Source organism: Venturia canescens, chromosome 5, assembly GCF_019457755.1.
Source record: "Venturia canescens isolate UGA chromosome 5, ASM1945775v1, whole genome shotgun sequence".
NCBI lineage: Eukaryota > Metazoa > Arthropoda > Insecta > Hymenoptera > Ichneumonidae > Venturia > Venturia canescens.
In genome coordinates this window covers 1,426,749-1,451,861 of record NC_057425.1, presented here as the reverse complement: position 1 = coordinate 1,451,861, position 25,113 = coordinate 1,426,749, and the positions used below count along the sequence as shown (strand labels likewise).

General features: G+C 43.8%; 1 long non-coding RNA gene across 2 annotated transcripts in view; it reads right to left on the bottom strand.

Annotated features, from left to right (window-relative positions):
- LOC122411112 (uncharacterized) overlaps window positions 1-23,777 on the bottom strand; it is a 144,004-nt gene extending 120,227 nt beyond the window's left edge. For both annotated transcript variants that reach the window (XR_006261085.1, XR_006261086.1), the window contains exon 1: window positions 21,267-23,777. This is a non-coding gene — a long non-coding RNA (uncharacterized lncRNA). The remainder of the gene's footprint in view (window positions 1-21,266) is intronic.
- Between the last annotated feature and the right edge of the window lie 1,336 nt (window positions 23,778-25,113).

The following is a 25,113-nucleotide window of genomic DNA, read 5'->3' as shown; positions in this document are numbered from 1 at the left end:
CGAGCGTACAGAGACCTGTTCGGGAAGGGATAATAAATTTACGAGCGTTTGGGATAATTGACGGGTTAATTACTTCATTAATGTCACTAAGTGACGTGTTCACGAGACTTTGGAACCTGCGAGGGAACAGATATCCATCAGGTGGTCTAGCTCGCTCGTCGCATTAGTTTGAGGCCAATCTCGAGAAATAATCCCATTTTGTAACGACCAATTGAGCTTCATGAACAGCTCTGCCTCGGGGGATAAGTTTTTAAGCGCATTATCGGAGAAAAAACGTACTTTTTCCTCTTTTTCTTTGCATTGGCTTCCTGTGAACGAGGAGAACTCTATGGGCAGCCAGGAATTGTTAAATCCCTGCGAGTAACGAGAAGCGGAGTGTGCATCAGTCAGAATATAGATATATTCACGTGTATCCATTGCAATCACACCATTTTCTCAACAGCTCATTGGACTTTCATCGACGGTGAAGAGAGGAGAAAGCTTCGCGCATATACGTGACTTCCACTCGAATGAACCGATACAGAAGTCACCCTGGACTCAGGATAAACGGAGCAAATATATAGCTCGAGAAACGCGTCCAAATGTTGCGAAAATCTAGGATCCCAAGCTCGGTGCTCTTCGCGTTATCTGTCGAACCGATAAATGCAATTCACTCTCACGTACACGTGCACTTCCGGTCAACCATCTATTCGTGCGTCCTTTATAATTTTATCCTCGTATTTGAGGATTTTTATCGAAGTTTCTTCTTCAGCACGGAAAGTGTTCATCGGAAAGGATAGTTTCACAAACTTATATTCTCACACTGATCACATTCGTGGCTTGAAAACTTCATTGACGTGCTTATCCAACTGGAAACTTCAAAGTTTCGGGACTGATTCGACATTTTTTACACCATAAACGCAAATATTTCTGACTGGAATAATATCGAGATCACTGATATGACAAAGGGTCGAGATGAAGTTTGTCAAATTGTTTTTGAATGTGATCAGAACGCGCACAAGTGGATCGACAGTTTCTTTAATGTGACAAATTTGCCTGCATCGTCTCATGACATTGACGTTCACTCGATAGATTGAGTTACGAAGCTTCAGAGTTGAGATAAGAGTCAAGTTATGTAGGTCATCGTTTTTTCCATTTTTCAATTTCAGTCCCTCGATTCGTGTCGCATCTCTCGAGTATTACGGTGAAAACACTTGTGCAGCGATTTCACGCATGGCGGAGAAAATTACATACTGCGTGCATATTTGAATATGATAAACCAGAGAGGAATATAATTTTTATGCTCGCTGCCGCGTTTCCTGGAAGCCTGCGTTCGCACGAGGATTGTTTTCCCAGGCAGAGTGGAATTTATCTCGTGATTTTCACGTTGTAGCTTTTTATCTTGTAGTCGAAAGAAAGTAATTGTATTAATTAGGTTTTAATGAGTGATCTTGGCGTTGTGCGAGCTCCGGATACTCGAGAGATTCCAAAAAGGCTCATCGTCCCCAAGAATCTCATATGCCTTATGGAACGTGGACCATTTCCGTCGAGGAAGAATTGCCTTCGTCGAGCTCGTATTAATTAAACAAAAGCTCCCGGGTGATCTCCGACCCTCGTCAGGTACACGTATATAGAGCGAGAGAGGAAGAGAAACGAGCGCGTCCTGCCTGGACAGTTAGCTAGGTCACCGTAACAGTTTGAAGCAAGGACGAACTTACAGTGACGTCGAGTACGTTTCACCTGGAGAGCTGCTCGTGTATGGAGAGCGAAAGGGAGAGCCAGCGAGGCGAGAGACGACCCGGAAAACTCAAATTCGTTTGCGGATACGAAACGCATTCGTGGATCCAGCGAAGCCTGAACGAAAGTACACACATTCGCTGGATCACGATGTGGATGCATGTCATATGACAGAGGACAGAATAGGGTCAAATTAATTGGCCGGGAGAGTCCCTTATATTTTCGCATCTCGGCCCGATAATTAGTTTGCCACTTTCGTTTCACGTGCGATATTTTCAGGCAGTATGCACAGAAGTGGTCATTTTAACGAAGTACTGCACTGTATGAGCGACGTGGAGTGTACGTGCTGTGTACTCGCCATGCAGGAACGAGTGTGGAGAGAAAGACACGAGAATGGAGGCAGCGAAAGGCTGGAGACCGGAGCGAACATACGTTGGCAAATTTAGATGTTTGGATTGTGCAAACAATGGCTACAGTTGAAGCGCGAGCTCGCCCTCCGTTAATGGCTTCTTTTTCCTACGCATCTGCCACCTTCCTCGGGGATTTCAATCAGAGAATCGAACACGGATTTCCAAGTTGAACGACCCCCAGGGCGTGTTGATAATTCCCTGGATTGGAGCAGTGTCTCTGACGCAAGATTATGAGACGTCATAGTGGCTCTCTGCGGCTCCGTTGGCACCGGCTCTTCTGCGCAGGAAACAGGGACTGACCTTTGAACGGCCGGATTTACTGCTGGAATTATGGAAGGGTGTGTCACACGATTCAAGACAGACACGACTCCGGCTTAAGACCCTCGGAGGGAAATTGCTTGTACGGGCAAGATGACCGTGCCCGGTTTGCGCTGTTACTATATTGCGGTTCAAAGACGGATTTCCTCGTTCTATACGCATTATGTCTCTGGAATTCACAGGGACTGATGCCACCTGCGCAATTCACCTCGTCGCCCTAACTCGCTCCATCGTATACCTATAAACGTCTTGAACACGCGGCTCCAACTTTCCTTTTATGTTGCTTCACCGATCTCGTGTATATACATTATTGAGAAAGCCCAACACACAATTAGACTACGAGACTATTCTCGTTGGGACCATCACCCCCTGTAGGTATTAACCGGAGTTCTACATCCGAGCTACACTGACTTCGTGGCGTTCATAAACTTTGTTAACTTTCCATGTTTGTCCCTCATTACCTCAGGGGATTTTTGGACCAGCTCGCTCGACAGGATTGCCGCCCTAATTTCGTTGTTCAGGTCCTTAAAATACGTCAGTGTTTTCGAGTCCGTAACAGTTCGTTATGTCGATTGGGATATCGGCCCAAAAGGCTATTTTTATAGAGGCTTTTTGTGATCGTAAAATCAGCCCGAGGAGCGAGCAAATGATTCTGTAAAAGCGTATTGAAAAGCTGGAAGCTCGTCATTTGGATTCCCATCGATTCTATCAGCAATTTTGTACATTCGCGTTATCTGGGAGTAGGAGATTCGTCGGTTCGTATACCGGAGACTGATTACATTTGATCTCTTGTCAAGATGTCAAGCACAGGCGAGCCCGTCGTGCCGTGACCTCATAACCAGAGCCAAAATCAATATGCGCAAGGAACCTTGATCCTTCGTAGCAGTAATTCATCCGTGTCCTCCTGCACCTCGATAGCTGAAATGCGACTCGTCTTGGTCGATAAACGATTACCGTTGGACATCGCAGGAACCTATTTGGACCTCTTTCCGAAGAAATATTGGCTGACCGTCCTCAATTCCGATGAAATTATTCTTGAGCGATCTTCAAAATGAAACTACGATCCAATATCATTTGAGAAGTGATCAGCACAAGCTAAAAAGTATGAGCTCCCATTGTATTATTCAATCCTAATTAATCAGCGCGTAGATGGAAGGCAGAGAAGCTTGGTAGCAGGATCACGGTTGCATTAATTTCTGCAAAGCGTCGGAACCGATACAGCTCTGGTGGGCATTGACATTATCAGAGCGATAGCGCCTTTACGCCAACGGCACATGTGTCAATGACCAGTCCATTGCAAGAGGTTTCTCTCTCTCTCTCTCTCTCTCTCTCTCTCTCTCTCTCTCTCACTCTTTCGTTCTCAAATTGATGGTTCGCTCAGTAGCATGTGGGCAGGACTTTGGGAGATCAAGGCAATGGCACATAGCGACGCAATCGGAATTGTTAGGCGGGATTCACCGACGACGTCCTGATTAACGTTGCGTCAGGGCGTTTGCTTAACGGGAAACCAATGGCAAAACCCGGTATAACTACCCCGGAGATCGATAATCCGGTCTTTTGTCTGTACAGCCTTGACAGAAGTTCGGCCGGGTAGATGATCGACGTCGGGAGGCAATAATCACTTATGGGAGAGCTGACCATCGCGGGTATTTTCAGCGTACGTGTTGAGACAATGCGCGAGAAAAATCGATGGCTTTCTCTACGAAATTTTTGATCGAGCTACTCAAAAGTTTCCGTATTTCGTTACGTTCTATGACTCAATAAATAAAACTTGATATTCGACACTTTGAGTTAAAAAGGAAGGAGCTCATAAGTGAATAATTATGATGAAAATTGCCAGAGTGTTTGCTCGCAAACTCTTATGTAATGAACGGAAGTACAACGTTTGTTTTTTGCCTGAGAGTGTGGCATGTCCGCGTTCCAGAAGAGACTTTCTTAACTACGTTACGTACAAACCGCAAAATGGAAGAGTGCGAGTGTCGCTAAGTTTGTATTCCCGGGCGATGTCAACTACCATCGCGACTCATCCGCCACGTGATTCTTTCCAACTCTCTCTCTCTCGATGTTGAGGGTCATTTATAAGTTTTAATGCGCTTCCAACGCTGCGCTGTCCCGGGGATTCGATGTCCTGTGTATTGCGAAAGAAGCAAAGCAGCAGGAAGGAAGATAAAGTTTTTTCTTCGGATGAAAATATAATTTTATATCTACATGTAAATTGCGTTTCCTTCGGAATGCCGTCTCTGCTTTTTCTTTACTTTGATCCCCGCCACTTTTGAGACCATCTATAATGAAAAGACCCAAACGCATTGCCCGACGAGTGACGAAAGACGATAAAAAATAGTCCGATGACTCTCAATGGATCGAGGCCGAAAGTAAAATGTGAGATGAGCACATTCGTTGTATCCGAAGACAAAAAGGCCTCATGTTCCGAACGCGAGCGTAAGAGCATCGAAAAAGAGCATGAAAAAAGGCACTTTGTGAAGATCCTTAGTTACCGTCGAACCGGCACGATAGCAGAAGGGTTTTTCCGTTTTTTTTCCTCATCGAGCCTCCCACCCCGTCCATGAACTGCGTCAACAATGTGTTCGTATACGGGGACGCGAGAGCCAGGATGTAGTAATAGTCATTCGTCGGGCGCGACCTTCGAGGGCGACTGGTGACGATAGCAAGTGGACGAGGAGATGGAACAGCGAGCCTGTACGGGGGTGGGTGCCGGAGGCTGGATGGAAAAGCCGAGTGACAGATGCGGAACATTTCGCAGAGCAGCCGCGCGCTCGCTCGCGCCAGGCTGTACGACACTTAATCAACCTTAGCCACGGAGCTACCAATGCGAAGCGCTCCCATCGCTATGTGCGAAACACGTGTATGTATCCGCGTAGACACCGAGCGGTGAAGTTCTTCATCATATGGCTTCGAACTTCTCACTTACGAGCGGGAATTCCGACGTTTTTCCTCTCTGTGTACTCTCGGCATACATGAGAAAATGTTAACGTGAAATATTGGACGGCAGCGAGAAATAAAATGCGATGAAACGGAAGAAAAACGTTGGTAATGAAGAAAGCGAGGCTTGCTCACTTGCTATTACTGAATTCATGAGATTATTGGCCAGCTGATGCAGCAGTCCATTCGTGCAATTCTAATCGACAGAAAACGTTTCGTAACGAATGACTGGTCAACTGAGGTTCGTCGAATGATGATTGTGCCAGCTTTGTTTGCTTCTTAGATTGGATGTGGCTTGACTATTCATCAGTTTAATACGTAACAGAGCGGAGTACGCTTTTCGGGGTACAATTTATAAATAGTCTCTTGGTAATTAAGAAAGCTTAGAGTAATTGGAGAAAAAGGTTGAAGGACGGGGCGAGCGTCTGTTCTTTCGGCGGAAAGGACGAAGAAAATAGCGCTGCGAATTTAATCGACTGAGTCCCCGCCGGACTTTTGCCCAACGGAGAAGAGTGCGCCCGGTCTTGGCAGCGCTGCTCTCCCGAGCGATGAGGATTCGCGACCAGAGCCGCAAAGATAAATTGAAATCGGAAGCTTGGATTTAATTAAAAAGTTTATCCGTTGGCGCTCTCACTGGTGCTTGCCATGGGAGAGAAAAATTACACGCTCTGTGCCGCTGAGGAGCAAACGATTTTAACGGAGTTAAACAAAGATCCACGAATATAGCTATGTATAAAACTCACTGTTTTTCAACCAGCTGATGAGATCGAAAATATCCATAGGTCAGAGATAATCCGTTGAACGAAAATACGAGGATTCTCACTCTCACGAGAATCCCCACTGGAAGAACATTAAGCTGAAAAATCGTAATGAAAATCGTAATTAAAACCTGTTTTGTTAATCCTTTGAGCCGCAATATACTATCTTTCGAGATTATATCATTACTGCGATGCGAGAGAACCACCAGTTGTTCAACGATTAACGCGGCTACAATAAACTCAAATCTGAAAAGATTATTGACAATTCACAAACCGTTTTCGCATTCGGTTCGTCAATTTGATAATAAAAGAGGCAAAAACTGATTCATCCAGTTACGTTTTAATGAATTGGCATAGAAATTCCACATTTTCGAGGGCGCATCAAGGAACGAGTCGATTCTCACAAAATTAAATATCGCGGCGAGTTGAATATTCATTCGAAATCAACGAAATTCATCAACCCCGAAACTGTTGATTCAAAACACGAAAGATAAACATACGAAATGCTTTAAAAGCTTCGCCATGATTATACGCTTCTGTGTTTTCATTGGAATTGTAAAAGTTGTGTCGTCGTTGTCGTCAGGTCGGTGGGAAGGTAAATACTGACGAAAAAAAATATACCCGAGAAGAATATCCCGCCGCAAGGCTATTGTTGGCGTTGCATCGGCCGAGAAACATTGTACGGATGAGGAGCCTCGCGCGAGGAGAATATTCCGAGGAAGAGGCAGCCCGGGCAGTGAGAGAGGACACGGGGGTTGGGTTGGGTCGGTGATAAACGCGAGCGGGAGATAGAAAAAGGCGGGGTCAAAAATTGCACCTAAAACTCTGCTAACAATAAAACTTTGTGGGCACAAAGAGAGCGAGAGGAAAAGAAGAACGCGAACGCGTTTGTGAGCGATAAAAAGCCGAGGGTGGAACTTCGCGTCATTAGGTCGCGCGCACGGGTTCTCGAACTTTGGGACGTCGTCGAGACGCGAGACTGCACTGTTCTTGGCTAAAATCGATCCTCGCCGTGTACTCTTCTCTTTTATTTCTCCTTCTCAGTTGCAATCTCTCGTGTTTTCTCATAACTTTTTTCCTCTCCTTTATCACACATCTCCCGTGTATTTCATTCATTACACTCTCTTTTCTTCGCGCTCAGAAATAAATTGACGAGTAAAACGTCACTTTTACGGGTTCGGGCGAGTATCAAAGAAAAACCGTCAAGATTTTACGGTTACAGCGAGAGTAGGGTTGACAAAAATTCCTCTAAATTCAACGTTTACTAGTAATAAAAATAATTCGATAAAGTAGAACAGTATTTCTGTCGTACGAAAGTCCTTGCAATAAGATACTACCTCGCGGAGGCTTTACTTCCGCAGGGCGAAATTTCCATCCTCTAGATCCACACTCGAAACATTATTTCGTAGCAGTTACCTCACGTACCTTCTCCTCCATGCATATATAAATATTTTCTAGATCTTTTCCTAACGGTGGATTTTCCGGAGCAATAAAAATGTACGGTGAGAACAAGGACCTCTTGTCTCGTCAGTGGCCCCTCGCTCAGTTTTCACTCCAGAGTCTCTTCGGACACTCTTTTTTCCTCTAAATTGCTCTGAGAACTTGGAAAGAGAGCACCACCGAGAAAATAACGTTTTCCTCTTTTTCGTCCTTCTCAGTTACACAGTTTACTCAGGGAGACGAAAAAAGGCCAAAAGGACTCGAATTATTTCTCTATAATGCAAGAATCCGTGCGTCGTCCCAGTTAAGGTATCACTCAGCCCTCCCTACCCCCCCCCCTCTCTCTCTCTGCTGCCAAAGTTCCGTCATCCTTTCCCTCGATCCTTCTCGTATGGAACACGAGATAAATGAAAATAAAAAAGCGACCATCGTTGTTTCTCCCCTCGGAGGGTTCATCTCAATTTAAAATGCAAATTTCAAAGCTGGGAAAACAAGTGTGCTCATGGGGCTGTACACTGTCGATTTTCGCAGCCGATTAAAGTCGAACGAAGCTGAGCCGTGTATGAGGATTCAACAACGTTATACCGCACACAAATTCAAACGTGTACGAGGACTATGCGAGCGAGCTGGATTCCTCGTACATCAATTTTGATTTTCAAGCATTAAAGAGAATTTGAGAAAACCTCGGTTCATAGCTTCACAAAAAGTTTTGATGTGCGTAATTTTGAGTAAAAAATAATGTTTACCTCTGAAAATGTAGATTCTATGAAAACATTTTTATTAAGTATAAAAAATGAGGTTACTCCGGAGAGTAGTGAGCAGAGTGGACTGGGGCGTTGAAAAAAATCACACCTCTTATTCAGTAATATTCTCATTTAATTTCCCTCGACTCGGCGATTCCTGGTTGAGGCAACTTCGCGAAGGTGTAAAAATTGCATGAAAATTCAAGCAGAGTTAAAGACGGTTTACGATTACTATTTTATGAGGCAAAGTTTCATTATTCCGAAGCGATTACTTTGCTCGCATCACCCTTCGCGATTCTTCCCGTACGAGCGAATATTATCAACATTTCATCCTGTCCCGGATCGATTTAAATTGACTGACTGATCGCGATCTCTTTCCGTCCGACTCCACCAGTCGATCGATTCGAATTTGTCTCAAAAGTTGGGGAGAATAGCTCGTGGTGAATTCCGCGGTGATTGGGATATCGTCTCAGTCTGAAATGTGCGGTGTGTCCACAGGAGCCACACATACCGCACGTGCAACGAAATTCCATGGTAAATGTATACCGTATGTAAATGTTATCCTAAAGACACGGGAAATACCGAGGATGGGAAGGATTCTGAGGTAATCTTGAATTTGCTCAAACGAGTACATTTTCCTGTGGTCACTGGCCCAACCCAGATCGAAAGTCGTGCGTTTCGTGTTATTCTACAACGAGAAAGAGCAGGCCACTCTCATCTCAATCTCTTCACATTTCGTCACAATTCAACTGCGCATACGATCGAATATATGTTCAGATAACGTTCCATCGAAGACTCTTGTTTCACACTAACTTCGTGGATATGAAGACTTACACTCGAGATGATCCTTCACCCTCCCAACTCGAGTCTATCAACACTGTTCCCTTCACCATGTTCCTCTGATACTAATCAACAAACTTGATGCATATTCATCGCAGGCTACGTACCTGTGGCTCAAGACGAACTGATTTTCCTTACACGAGTATATATCGTTGCATGATGAAGAGGGAAGACGCTTATGATGGGAAACTCTTTTTGCAATCACCAGAATCAATGTACGGTTCGCATAGTCGTTCGATACTTTGGAAAAAATATGGCATTTTTCTGATACTAGCTCAGGCGGGCACTACGCGCGCGTTCTAATCGGTTTTTCTAAACAAGCATATCATGTTTGTCAAATTGTTGTAAAATAAAAATTCAACCGAACTTACACCAGGTGATTTTGATAAGAGTGCTTAATTAACTTCAGTCAATAAATGCTGCTTTCTAATGATTTTCAATATCCTTTAATGAAGTTTATGACCATACCATGAGAATTCCAATTCATATGTGGTTGTTTTAATATTGAAAAACCATTTTATTCCTTTCAGCCGTACTTTTCAGGCGCATTCGAAGACGAAAAATCATTTGATTATGATGGCCAAATGTTGGTTCTCTCTTACGTGCCTGTCATTTCCGCATAAGCGTATGGAATTTTGCAGGTTATTAAGGATCACACTTTTTCCAACATGTCATATATGTTGGTTACAGATGTGGCATTTCCAAGCATAAAAATTATAATCCGACCAGAAATATTGTCAGTTAGTTTCTCGTGACAGTGAAAAGCTATATTCAGACGTATTAGAGGCCAATCAGAATACCAATAAAACTCTCAAAATTCGATATTGCACACGCGGATTTTTTTAGTTAGGATTTTCTAGAGAATATATTATGGCACGTGAACGAGTGAGAGAATGTTTTTGTGATTATTTTTTCCCGTCGTATTTTTTATTCCGATTTAGTTGACTTATTTAGTGCGAAAGGGTTGTCAATGGTTTTTATTGAAATGCAGATTTTCGAGGGCGAATGGTCCATTAACAGGGAGTATTGAGTGTCATAACGGAGCGTTATTGCCAGGAGAGGTTTTCCGATTGACCAGCAAGCGACACGAACTGTTGGAGCTTTTACGGTTAGACGATTTGAAAATCGGATGAAGAAAAGCCTGCGCATATGATTCACACTTGTCCTCGACTGACGTGGACTTATCTGCATTGAACGTGAGTACCGAGCGAGATATCTCAGCGGCAGAAAAGTGTGAAGAGGTTTTTAGCAGAGTCAGAGGAGTCCGAATTCGTTCGTGCGATCTTCTTCCGACCCCTCGATAACGTACAAGTGCAAATGAGAGTTGCTGCTCCCGGTGACTTCCGTGTGCAACTTTATTCCTCGTACCTTTCAACATTTGTATACAGACATACTCGGAAGAGGGCTCTGAGGAAGCACGTTTTTCCATCTCTCGTCCGAGAGTCGCTTTGGTCGAAGGAAAAACCGGAAAAATCGTTCACCCTGTCGACCATTTTCTCGTCACTGAAATATGGAGGAAAATCTCACGGAGTGTTCACTCCAAAATCATCTACCCGAATCTACCCTCAACTGCGAATTCGTTCGTCGTTTATATTCCGAGAAAATTTTTTATCAATGATTCGATCATCGAGCCATCGTCATACCTAAAAATTCGTTTTGCCTAACCGACCGAAAATGCACAATTGAGATCCGCGAAGCCTAATGGCCTCGGCATAAAACTGTTCATCAGACACTACTTCTAGAAAAAAAACTGAAAGCTTTGGAAGCATCAAAGTTTTTCGGCACAAGCACAGGATCCAACAAGACTGTAAAATCTTTATCCGAATCGAGCATCTATGATAACTACCCAGCATCAAGAAGCTTCATAGAATCACATTGGTGTATATGCGAACCGATAAAATTTTACTACTACGACGAAGGTAGACGACTGAATGACTTTAGGAGCTTCAACATATTGAATTCACAGTGACGATACTCCAAAGCTCTCGAGTACGCAAAATAGGTTTAAGTTCCATGCGCAAATGGGAAGAATTAAGAGGCTTGGAATTAACTAAAGAAGCAAAGTCGTACTCAACAAGTTGCTGGTGATCAAGATTTAATCCTTTTAGCACTTTCTCTCCCTCGCTCTCTCTTTCGCTGCCTCTTCTTTAAGGAGGATCATGCGTTATTTGTGATTCAAAAAAGCAACTGAACTCTGCTCTTTCCATGATCAAAGAAACGATTTAAATTTATTCTCCCAATTATTATAATTATGTGTATCTTCGTTGTTGATATTGATCAATTTTTAATATAATTATAGCGTTTAAAATACTTCCGTAGTTAAATCGTCAAAGAAAATGTGATAACAGCCATTTTCTATTCATATGAGTATGCAGATCTATACTTTAAACCAGCTGGCTCATGCGTCATCAAACCTTCCACCGTTTGTGTCGTTATTACTCGTTAACCTCAAATTAGTGTTTTTCTTTTTCCAATCCCAAGTGATTTTCACCGGTAACAAGGCTCATTGTTGTCTAAAAACATTATATTTTCTTATTCTCGTTCTTGGCTCTTATTGAAGTTGGAAGGATTCTGTTTCACTAAATCCAAATCGTCGCACAGGAAGTATGCCTGCCATAAGAGCCAATGTGAGACCCTCCAAAAAATGAGATTTTCGTTAATTGTTTTCTCGACAACTAGACCGTAGATCCTACAATAATTTCGGGAATAGATGCACGCTGTATATTTCTAGCATATTTCCAAATGTCTGCTCTTAAAGTTGGAGTTTTTGATTTCCATTAGATTCGAGTGATTTTCCTTGAGGCAGTGCATGATTGCAGAGCCAGATATTTTTTCGCGAACAGTCATCCCGAGCCAGTGACGTTATCCACTTCGATAGAGTGATTTTTCTTCCTTTTTAAATCCACGAAAAAGTTGAAAAAGCATGTGAAAAAGAGCGTGATATGCTTAACTTTTGAAAATGTTGTTTCACCATCGTTTATTTCCGTTCGAATTTTCCTGGTAAACACAAATATGGGGAAAACAAGCTTCGTTACGTCAATTATTACGCTTCAGCTGGTGCTATTGCTCTTGTCTCCATGGCGGATCGTGTTCGTGTGAGGTCTTTTGAATATGTGCGTATATTCACAAATTGTATTGTGTCGAGCTCGGAGCTCTTTCTCCCTCGCTCTCTTCACCGCTCTCCGCGCGACTCGCGTTGCCTTTCTCTCGTTCCTCCCTTGGTGTATACCTAACCCAGTTGTCAATCCGTAGTTTGTTCTGCACTCATTCGTCGAGGTATCGCGTTTCGCGAAATACATCAAGCATACAAACAAACCCTTTTTCTAAGTCAAACATGGGCAAAGAGGCAGCGCGGCGAGTCCGCGAAACCGAGAGAGAAAGAGAGCGATGTTAGCTGTGGCTTTTCTCTGACGATATTCCTCGAGATTCTGCTGGTTAGACGAGAGGCAATATAAAAGAGAGAAAACTCTTGGCCAAATATTTCCGCTATTCCGCATACATAAAGAATAGGTAAATAAAAGTTGGAGGAATATGAGAGGCGTAAAAAGAGTCTCTGTAATCTGGAAAATTGAGAGAAAGAAGCCTCGCTGCGCCCTCTAAAAAATCTCGATAAAGCGTAGAAGCGCGATCATTAAAAGAGAGAATCTTTTCATCAGCCATAAGACCCTTAAAAAAAGTTCATCGAGTCATGATAAAAATACGATGATAAGTTTATTAAAAACTCTACCGCGTTCTGCTTACTGGTACGAAAAAGTGCTGTGATGGCAAAAACGAAAAATAACGAGTCTCCCCATCTGCCCCCGAAGCTCTATGCAAGCGTTAAATCCGCGAAGCGGACTCGAAAAATGATTAATTTGAAAATAACGTCGACTAATATCGTTATTTTTATGAAACTTTGTGTCCCGACGTTTTATTAATTTAAAAGCGTTCGTGAAAAATTCGTGAAAATTATTTTCATGCAAATGACACGCGATCGATGCCAGAGACACAATTAAATGAGTTTTTGTATCAAAGATGCAAATATCACGATTGCCGTGGTATCGAACCAACTGCGCATAACCTCCAGCGACGAAAATATAATCTACGACGAAAATGCCTCAAACTCAAAAGTACAAAATACCCTGCGAACACGTCATTTGCTAATGGCATGCTTCGCAAGATCTGATGAGACGACCATTATACATAATTTTCGTGAAAAATAGTCACTACACCACATGGACAGGACAGGTGAGCAATGGAAGAATGTAGACTTGAATGTAGGACGAGAGCAAAGTGCACTCCCGAGTAATTGAGAAATAACGAGTATAATAATCTCCACATTTTTCAGTTCCTCTTCCTCGCCTGGCACGATGCTTTCCTCCTTTAAATCCGATTTTGTTTCTCCGTTGCTGTTTATCCAGTGCAGAAGCCACATTCGGAAATTTGATGACAAAACTTTGACATTTTTCTTTAAACGAAAGTACTTTTTTTCCCGTATCTGACTCTTTCGACCTTTGACCTCATGTTTCGTAGGCGAGATCACCGCGAAACCGTCCCATCTCGTGACAGTGTGTGTTCGCCGAAGAAAGAACGTATAGAGAGCTGGAGAAGGAGCCGAGGGGAAACAATCACGGGCCACCTGTTAAGGGGAGCCGCAGTCGTTAATAAAAGATTATGACCTCCTAAATTCGTCGAGTAGTCGAGTTCGATTCGTGTAAACGTCGATACCACATTGGCGACGGTGCGAAAGGACTTTGGCGTTAACCGATATCGAATTCTTATAAATAATCGAAGACAGCTACGGGAGTCAGCGCAATGAAAGCTGCGAGGATTAATTTGTCGTCTTAACGACTTTTTCCGGCCCTGGAAACGCACATTACTTATTTGGATCGATGACTATCGCCGCCCCTCGGACCTCGATGTATGGAACTGGAAACGAAACTTTCTGCAACGTGAAGCAACGTGGGGAATTAAAGCGAACTTTTGCTCTTTTGATCCTTACCGAGGGGAAACTTCATAGATTGGACAGCATGAAAAATAAATTAAGAAACCAAAAAAAGGCTTGCCAATATCGCGTTATCAAAGGGCCCTTTAATGAGCACTCGAAAAATCGCTTCCCATTATCTCGACGCGATTTTGTCTCGTCGAGCACTCGATCCACATTGTCCCGTATATTTTTGTACGATATCTCCATCAAAAGCTTCCCTTTGTTTCATAGACTGTACAAAGTTTCACTAGCGAAGAATTAAAACGTGCCTGATGGAGTACCCGACTAGACTTTTTCATTCATATCTTCCAATTAGCACGAAATCCTTTAACGAGCTGACTATCGCACTCGTACAGAAGAGAATTTCTCTGCGATATCATATTCCTTCCTGCCCGCAATTCTGTCTTCTCTTCAACTTATGTTGCTTAATTAATTTCAATTCCCTTGCTCAAAATGGAAGTCTGTGTATGATCTTATGAGAGAGCGAGCTTCGAGGCTTCCCAAAATCCTCGTTTCCTTCTGCCCTTCCTTTGCGTACCGTTTCATCTGAGTAAGTCTTTCGCACAGCCTGCAATCTCCATATAATTAAAGTATCACATACAGTCCGTATCCCATTTATCACCTGCCTTTAATGGATAACACGAATTCAGCATTCCCTCAAAACATTCGCTGCGTTGAATAACAATCTTCACCATACGATCTGAGCAAATTATTCATTCGTTCAAAATCGTTGAACAACGAACCAACATAAGCGACTGAACACTCGAGAATCTATGCATTCTATCTGATAAATCTGGGGAAACTGCGGGCCTTCGGAAGACCCAAAAAAAAAGCAATGGCACGTAATAATTGCTGTTGGATTCCAATCACACGCTCGAGCTTATCCTCGATGCGGCTCGTCTCCGAATAAATCTTCGAAGAAAATATTTGACCAATCTCCGAGGAAGAGGAGAGTACTCGGACGGAGCTTCTGAAAATAGTAAACATCAGGGATACGGCCACTTTAGTTTTATTTATACGAACGCTTACACACACCCTATTCGTGAGATGAGTGATAAATATTCTCTTGGGGTGAATAGAGTTCAGATTCGCTTGGATTTCAAATCTCGAGACGTTACGTACGGGCTAGCATGAACGTTTGAGTGAACCGGGCCGAAAGCAGGGACAAATGCGTGTGTTTGGAGGACAAGCGAAGGATATAGAAAAAGTGAGAGGGTAGTAGTGAGAGGTTAGAAAATTTGAGTAAGCGCCAGAGTTCCCCTTCTCGGGAGTGAGGGATCCCCGAGGAAAAGTATATTCACGGATGATACACGCATCGCCCTTTCACTCTTCGTTCGTATATGTACATGCACGGAATAGTTAGCTTGTCGCAGGTACTTTGGACCGTTTCCCCGTGTCGGAGTGGGGGTGGAAAAAAGCCGGTGAAAAAAGCGGGCAAGAGAGCAGAGGATCTTTCGGAACTCGGGCTCGCCGTGCGCTCCGGCTGGCGGGGCATTTTATATTAAAATCTTTGTATGCTCGGCTCCCCGGCTGCTCGCGACCCTTCAACCAGCCAGCAACTCCCTCGCCTTCGCCGACACGTTCCACGCTCTATTTATCGTCACACACGACCTACTGTAATTCCCCCGCTGCACCACTTTATATTATGTATGTCACTCTCCGCTTTTTTCACTCTCCAGTGAGTGAAAAATTCATTCGTGTTTTCCCCGATATTTTTTCTCTCCCCCTCATCATTTTTATTTATTCACTTTGTTTTGTTTGACAGGAGAATAACGGCCGTTCTGTTGCTTTTCGACTGTCACGGAGCCGTCAATTTCGGGGAGATTTTTGTTCACGAGTTCACGAGGCTGGAAGAAGGTCATGCATTTTGTGGAATGATTTCACGCACAATCTGACGATTCTCGTATTCAGGAAGCTCATTTCTTTCGACACATTCCTGATGGAATATGCTAATCGAAAAATCTTTAATAATCTTCTGTGAATACTCTCTTCTCTCTGAATCATGCCTCGGAATGCGCTTGCCTGATAAGCCAATGCGTCCCATGCCGCATAAACGAACTTCGCCAGAGCTCTGCTCAGCGTCGACGATTCACTCGAATGTATCCACAAAATCAGGCTATCCCTACAGGAGAAGCGGACGGTGCATTATTTATCTCGGTGTAGTTCACCGGCATCGAGCGAGTGCGCAATAGCTGAAAAGCCGTACAGACTCCCGGCCGAGACTTGAGCGTTGAACATGGACGCAAAGCCGTGTTTTCAATTTGAGATTATATACGAAAATTATGATAACGGATGATGGATGATGATAAATCGTCCCTCGGAGCGGCCGCGATAATTTCGAGTTTGCACGCTCGCAGCGTTTTTCGCAAATGGGGCGTTGTGCGCTGACTTTTTTTTGGAGATATAGTTGTCTTCGTATAAATTTATTCATCTCGGCCAGATGACTTTTTGTAAATTGGTAATAAAGAACGCAATAAAAAAAATGAACGAGCAAATACGAATCTGATGACAGAAGTGAACGAATTGAAAAGTTTTCATAAGGAATAATCTCGAATAGTTTGCAGGAGGGTTCTTTGAAGAAATTTTATCTCGCGATGACAACGTCGCCCCTCAATTTGCGAATGGAGCTACTGAAGGACCCGGAGCTGAAGTTTATACGAAAACAGAAGCTTTGGGATGGCCATGTATGTGTATAGATATAGAGATTATATGAATTCGAAAAGGATCGAGGAATGTAAAGGGGGCTGCGAGGAGAAGGCACTTCCGAGTGTCGGAAGTAGTCAAAGGGGCTCTCAAGTGCGGCGGAGAGAGAGACAAATCTATAAAGTAAGTATAAGCCCTAAGGTCGAGTGAGTAGAAAATTCAAAAGTTCTTTTTGTTTGCCGTCCGTTCTTTGCTGGTCATCGAGAAAGAAATGGCGTCGTCGGATCTCTCACTCGAAGCAGCGTCTTTCAATCCCGGTTATTATTCGTTTTTTTCTCTTCGATTCGAATCGAATTAAAATTTTTCATTGCTATGGCGGATTTAATTCGACGGAATTGTCCCTCGAATTGAAGGAGCAATATCCCTATTCTATGGGGAAAAATTCATTCGAACAAACTCGAAAGAAATAGGACTGGAATGGTTGGCAAATATCCGCACGTACCCGATATTTTCTGCGAGTCAATGAGCCATATATTTGACTATTGAATGTATTACGATTCGATAAAGAAATAAAAAAAATAAAAGTCATTAATAAAATCGATAAAAGGAGGTGGAGGGGAGAAAAGATGGGAAGGAGCTTCGATTTTTATTCCATTCAAATACTTTAATCTGCTATCACAGCGAAAAGCGAACAAACATTAAATATCCGTTGTAATACCGACCAATATTGATTTATTCAAATATTTCCAATCGCCTCGCGATGGAGCGACATTATCCTTTCTCGTCCGTTCTCTCGTCTATCCTCCTCGTTCCATCCGGACCGGAGACCGTTCTCGACTCGACTATTGATGATCCGAAAAGATTGCTATAAACGACGATTGAGATCGGAAGCTTTTGATCGGAATCACAACACATAAATATTGGCAGAAGTCGAGGGAAAAGTAAAAAAAAAAATGAAAAAAAAAAACAAAATAGTAAAGTCGAACAAAAGCTTCGAGGAAAGTGAGAAATCGAAAAAGCCATAAGTAAAATTAAGTGAAAGTCCCGGAAGATTCGATCGCTATAACTCGCCCAAACACATTTTCTACCGATTTCCACACAGATTCGATTCTCGCCCATCTTTTTTCCAGCCTCCCTCGTCCCTGAATCGCTCCACACACACACACACACACACACGCGCCACACATCAGAGACTCTCCGCAGCTTATATCCGCAGCTCCGGCTCCAACCAACATCCGAGCTCACTCCTGCTCGCTTAGCTTTACAAGTTGCGGATGTTTATTGGTTGCACTAAATCTCACCGAAGCCTAAGCCTCTTTAACATTGCACGATAGAGTTAGAAAAAGAGTAAAAAGCGAGAAATGATAAAGATAAACTCTGAAGCGTCTGGCGGTGAGGAGAAGAGGTGTATATCTCGTTGGATAGTTTCCAGGGCCAGCGAGAGCCTGGAAGCAAGTATGAAAGAGGCCACAGGGGTACACGGAGCTTGGGGGAATTGGGGAAAAAGGGAGGAACGAAGCAGCGCGCACGCCAGCCTCGATGCCACCGAGAGATGAAACAAGGGGCAAAATGAACGCCCTCTGAAAATCTCATTTCCCCATTTCCAACACAAACAAGCATCCTCCTAATGAGTTTCAATATACGACACGAATTCTTTATTCCTCAGTCATTAAATTTATAATTGGCTCGTATTTATATCGCGTTGTGATGCTCCACGTAGCGGCAAATACACGAATGCAAATACCGAGGAAAATCGAGTTAATTTACTTCCATCCGCGTGTCACTTTTCAATAACTTTTCAAATCAAATGTTTCCGTTCTACAGAGCAGTTTCGCAGAGAGCGGAAACTGCCTTCTTCGAATACTTCATTTCAAGGAATGAAGAATCAGTTTTGAAACATTTAGGAATGAGAAAATGAATTTCGTTTCAAGCCAACCTTCCGGGAATGACCGGGTTTCTTTGGAAACTCATGACACTTTAGCGTCTCGAAAGAGCACACAAAATTTGTGAAAAAAGATGAATCTCGGCGTCATTCGTTCCTCTTTCTTCCTTGGTTTTTTGACCTCGGTTATTTTTATATTCGAAACGAAAAAAACTGGTGCACGATACGCGTGTACAGAGCTTATGAAAAGTTACAAGCGGTCGTGCACTTTTACATTCGGATGGCCCATTTTATCCTCAATTCCGTGGCAAGTGCGGAAAGGGAGAAATGGCAACTGGAAGATGAGGGGAATAGGGAAGAGGTTGCGGGGGTTCACCGGTATTACTGATATTAGCGTCGCTAGTAACTCTTTTGAAATGGTCTTGGCACCGCCCGTGCGCTTCCCAGTAGCAACTTCCTGCTTTCCTGAATCACGCCCCGATCCCGACGAACACGTTTCTGCCGCCCCTGCGATTTTTCGACAGCTCTCTCACAGGTTTTTTCCATCTGAATCGCGATACCCCGCGTGCCATCATTTTCCTCTCCCTACTATTCGCGCACACAAACCTCAACCGCGTTTTTTCTCGATACCGGAAACCCTGATTTTCTCGGCCCAACGAACACGAAATATTTATCTGTTTTCACTACCCAGCTCCGTTTCGTTGTTCAACACGCATATATCGACACAAACAACTTTCAAAATAGCTTTTCAAATCCATGCATGAGCCGCGATGAGGGCCAAAAGATTTATTAAATTTTCGATAAATGCAGTGAATTCCGTCTTTTTTGCCAACGACATTTCGATCATTGGACTTTCCCCTTCTTTCTGTTATCAATTGAAAGGCAAAAGATTCTTGAATATAAAAAAATTTTGACGTATGAGAAACAACGTCCAAGTTCGTTTGCACAAAGCAATGAATTTGCAGCACGTTGAAGCGATATTTTCTTTATTTAGAAACATTTTTTATTTCAAACTCGCTGAAAGTATAGAATTTCACAATTTTTTCGGGTTTTTATAGGTTTATATGGAAAGAAAATATATGAAAATGGAAAAAAAATTTGGAATTTTCGTAGCAAACAATAATTACGATCTCCACATCGTACACGCAGCTGAGAAGCTTCGACAATCCTACTCGACGCATGAGCCATGTACAAATTAGTATTTCTCACATTAAAAAATGTTTTTCTACTCCTGAAGTATCCTTGAAACTGTACCGAAAAGTTCGCTGACGAGAGTTATTTCCGTCCATAAAAACATTCCCGAAAACAATCGATGTTTTTGACTTTTTAAGGCGGGACCCCCCCTTAAAACGGCGTTCGCATAGTGCGTCATGAGTCGCGTCCGGTGAAAACGTTCGTTGGTTCATGCTATTTCGAATGCACTGTCACGCAAGTTACAAAAAAACCGAAACAGGGAGCCGATTTCCATGGAAACTCCGGCAACGTTTTCACAGTTGCGCCGCGCTCGTTTCGTTCTGTTTTCAAAATTCAGTGACGTCCTGTACGGATGCTGTTTAAAAAATATATTTGAAGCATTTGTGCATTATGGGACGTACCGCGGCGATGGAGTAGAATAAGCGAAAATGTGAAAGAGGAAAAAAATGCGTGTATATCACGGGAGTGATGGGAGCGTTGGTCGATGGCTTTACATTTTTTAAATTGGTCCGTCCGTAACGCGTTTGAGGGGCTAGAGAAAGGGGGGGGGTCGGCTGGGAGCTCGAACGTCAGGTTTTTTTTGCACCCGATTTTATTTCACAGCACGGTACATCACTCGAAATGGGATTGCAGAGGAACGGTACCGTTGCGGAGTCATATCATAGGCAGTTTCTGGTATCGCGTTTCCAGTGCTTCGTATTTTATCCATTTTTTCACTCGCCCCTCCCCCCTCGCTGTTTCCCGACAAAAAAACAAGACTTCTTTGGTAACGAACCTGAAGAGTGCATCAGAGAATGACATAACCGTGAACACACACATATTGTACGGACGTGGATCCCCGTTTCGTAAACGATTTCATGAAAACGAATTGATAGCGAGCTACGAGTGTACGTCCGCACGCGGTATGGCTGTGTTCCTTTTTATTATATTCCCAGCATTGAATATTAGGCCATTCGTTTCAATGTCCGTTAACCATGCAACGCGGGACACTGAATTCCATTGCAATTCCAAAATTCGTCAGACCCCATTCATATTTCGCGTGAATGTTAACGCCGTAAACACGAAGCAAATGAAAAATATTCGACCGTCCGTATTTTTTTTTTTTCGCTGGGGATGCGAATGTATGCGCGAGCAGGAATTGAAGTATCGTCGGATATAAGATGAAAAACAGACTCCGCGCGAGGGCTTTTTATAGGTGATTGGTTTTTCATAAATTATATTTCTCCGTTTATCACCAGCGCATAAAACCGAGTACAGGGGTATAAAAAAGTTATTGTTTTCGAGACGAGTGGGCGGGTGAAATGCGAAGAGTATTCCACCGATACTCCGCCACTTATTATAGACAGCAGAGTTGACGAACGAGTGAAAATAAGAGGGCGTAAGGGAGGCAGAAAATTGAGTTGAAAGATCACTTACGTCAAGCCGAATAGTCCACAACGACGAGCAAGTTGAAAAGTCGATACATAGTCACACCACACGCACGATCACTCCGCGATATTTGCGAGCCTGTGTCGGATGAAAAAATCAAACAAACGAAGGTGAAGGTACGAGGAAAGAGGAAGAGTGAAAATTTTTGTGGGGAAGCGCAAAGATCAACTGGCGGCTCGTGGCACTGAGTCAACACCCCAGGATTTGTGAGTGAGGCGGAGAACCCATAGAAACACTTCACTTTGCCACAGTCGCAAATTAATTCAGAGCTTCTTACTCCTCCTCGTACAGATATATTTTCGTCGGCTTGTACAATAGCACGAGCTCTTAAGATCCTCCTTCCAGCATCCCCGCAAATTCACTTGGACCAAACTTACTGACACTGCAGCGACGACGGATTTCCATCTTTCTCACACACGAGGCTTCCCATTTTCGGATGCTGTTTCTCAGTGCGAATTCACGCAAGGTACGCACGACGTGGGCTCTCTCTATAGGCACGTGTAGAGATCCGTGTACGTTATTCATGCACGACTTCGCGTCTGGCTGTACGAAACCTTTGACTACTGACGTGAGAGCTGAAGCCTCAACCACGCGTACTCCGAACTTCCATACGTATATCTATACGGGCTTTATTCGGATGTGCAGCAAACGTGTGTCCATACATTTGCCCGGCTCGAGCGATTCCTATTGCACCTAAAATGTAGCGCACTCCATTGAAGCTCATCCGAAAATTGGGGGAAATATTCTGGAAAAGGAGACACGAGGTCGGGGACAAAGTTTCTGTGAAAATAGTTGGAGCGAATGTCTTTTTGAAAGAGTTGCTTTTTCGGGAGGAATCTCGTTCCGGATTCCAACAGGGAGGAGCTAGGCTTGCGTTCTTTTGTTGCAATTCGAATCGCGTTCAGATCTGCCGAATAGAAATGACTTAAATCGATACAGGATCAAAGTCAACTCCGATCTGAGGCGGGATCGTCGTTTCGAGAACCGGAAATGCCTCAGATTGGAGTCGCACACCGTTCGCTCGAGCCGCCTTTCGAGAGGCGGTTCCTGTGACTTTCAATCAGTCGCGACGACGCTCGCATGTGATTAAAAGTCTACCGTAAATCGAGACGAGTCCCACAAACGATGCGTACAAACACGAGACGAAGAGGGATGTTAATTAGCGCGATGTGACACCGCGGTGCACGTACGTTTGATTAAACGGGAGAAGGGAGTAAACGCGGGATAATTTTATTAACGAGATTCCCTTCGTTAACGCGCACTGAGGTGTGTCTGATTAAATATTCACCGATTCGCTCGATCACCGCACGGACAGGTGTTTCCTCACTTTTTTTTATTAACTCAACGGTATTAAACCGCCGGTAACGACTAGTCTCGCATAGGGAAATCGGCCTTCGGATGTGCCTATTACGACGGATCTGTGCGCGACCGGATAGATTTGTATATCGATTTACATACGTGTAAATACTTAATGCACGTACGGCGCAGCCGGGAATCGTGTTGGAACGCTTTAATTACGGGATATCGGGGCCGTTGGTTCCCCTCTCGAAGCCCCCTCACTCTCTTTATCTCTCTATCGTAGTTGAACCTTCACGCACTCACCAACCCCCTGTACCTTCCCCCACTCCGTTGAAATTCTATCACTCGAATGTACACACACGTACACGCGGATCCACGCACACGCAGCGTTCGTTTTCTATCTCTCAATTCACAGGAGCGTAACCGCGACTCTCGAACCGCGCATCGACGATATTGTTTATAGAGCTCGACGGTGCTTTGCCCAGCCGCCTATTGCCTTTCAATCGAAATTAATTTTTCACGGTTTCGAATGTCCTCCGACGATGTGTGCGAATATCTCTCCCTCTCGCTTCTCCTTTCCCTTCCTTTTGTTGCTTCCCCGTTATCACTCGATTTGTGAGACTCGTTTTTACCTTTTGTTATTTTCCTGCGCTGCTGCGTTATCGGATTTGTCGATGGGCAACTTTATGCGTGGAGCAAACTTGGCTGGGAAGGGCCTCACCCTTCTTCCCGAGGTTGAACTTCGGGTCTCTTTTATTTCTGTATTTCGTGTCGAAGATTTTTTTAGCTCATTTCGGAGCGTTAGTTCGACGAGAATCGACGTCCGAGCGTTCGTCGCGTTCCACGTGAACGATGCGGAGCTTTTTACCTCCGTGAAGCACGTGGATGAACCGGAAGGGAGTTTTCGATTGGCGCACTGCACTGTAAGCACGTTTTATTTCATCCCCTCGGCGTTGCTTCCGGCCTCACGAATATTGCGGCAAAAGAGAATTCAATTCTCTTTCAAAATATTTTCAAAAACGTACCAAACTGTCACCACCGACCGAGGGACGATCACCGTCCTCGAATAAACTTTATCATCGTCGATTTTTCATCCTTGGAAAAACAAAACTAAAAAGTAAAAAGTCTTTCGTCCTCTCGGTATTTTGCTTTTGGAAAACTCAATATGTTAACCCGGACGAGACGAAATGCACTCGACGGTCTCCCGTCGTAGAGTGTCAAAAGCTCGGGCATGAAACTCTCGGAGGCGCCACCCCGCGGCACAGCGAGCTTTTCCGAGCGAGGGCGGTCACCCCCGAGTGTAAAGAGCCAACGGCCACGAGAGCGACAGAGAAAAGCGGAGAAGAGAGGAGGAAAATCGATGGATACACTGGCGCGCACAAGGCTATACAGATAATTGTTATTAATCGTAGGTGCTATATATACTCGCTTCGATCCGGTTGATTTCTGACACTGGAACCCCAGCCTTGCCACCCCTTCGACCACAATCCTTTCCCCTCCGTTTCTGCTCTCGTCGATTATCGTGAAATGGATGTGCTACAGTTGCGCCTTATCGTACATGCATCTCCATAAGATAAAAATATTTCAACGAATCTTCATTGATTGAGATTTAGTGATTAATTTTACGTGATCTTCGTGATTTTTACGATCGACTGGCCAGGACCGTTGTTGCCTGGGCAGTGGATTTGAGAGACGAAGTTCGGTTGCGAAAAGTGGTTTACGTTTGGACCGAACGAACAGGATTCCATCGAATGATTTTTCTTCTATTCAGACTAATTAAAAAGCAGGAATTCGTAGCTGGTCTCAATATTAAAAATGTTTCAACGACTGCGCGCGCATGTAAATATGATTTTATGTCGAATACTTTTTTTCGTTATTACGAAATTTCGTCATTATTTCGAAGCAATTATGAGCAGGTGTACATCATAGTTTTATACGAGACTGATTCGTAATTTCCGACAGTGGAAACCGAGAAATTTGCATAGATGCGTTCGGTCCACCCAATAACGAGATTCGGCGCACACAAATTTCGGAGATAAAAATAAATGGAAACGGTTTTTCCGATGGCCGGGGTCGGGGCTACGTTTTTTGCTGTGTTTCGTTGATGTTCGAGTTTTTATGGGAACTGGACCATTCGAGGATCGAGCCTTTATCTAATTAGATTGACGAAATACTGGAATGAAAAACGGGGACAAAATCGTTGAAGTTCGGAGGAACGCTCGCGGTGAAAAAAGCTAAAAATTATTATTTTTCTCCTTTTCAAATATTCTTTTCAAATATTCTTGACTTTTGGAGTTTGCGAACACTACTTTATTGGAGGTATCAGGAAAATGCGAGGCTGACAAAAAGAAGCCGAAACGAGAAGTTCGTTACTTCCAAAATTTCGAAAGCGCTCTTGCCGAAGGAACGTCTCGGCAGCCTCGCTCGGGTCGCGCATCGCTCGCGCATGGATAGCCTCTCGAGACTTTGAGAACAGCCTCGACTCGCCTGGGGCCGACGCAGGAACTGCTAATTCAATAGAAACGTAGCTCTTCGC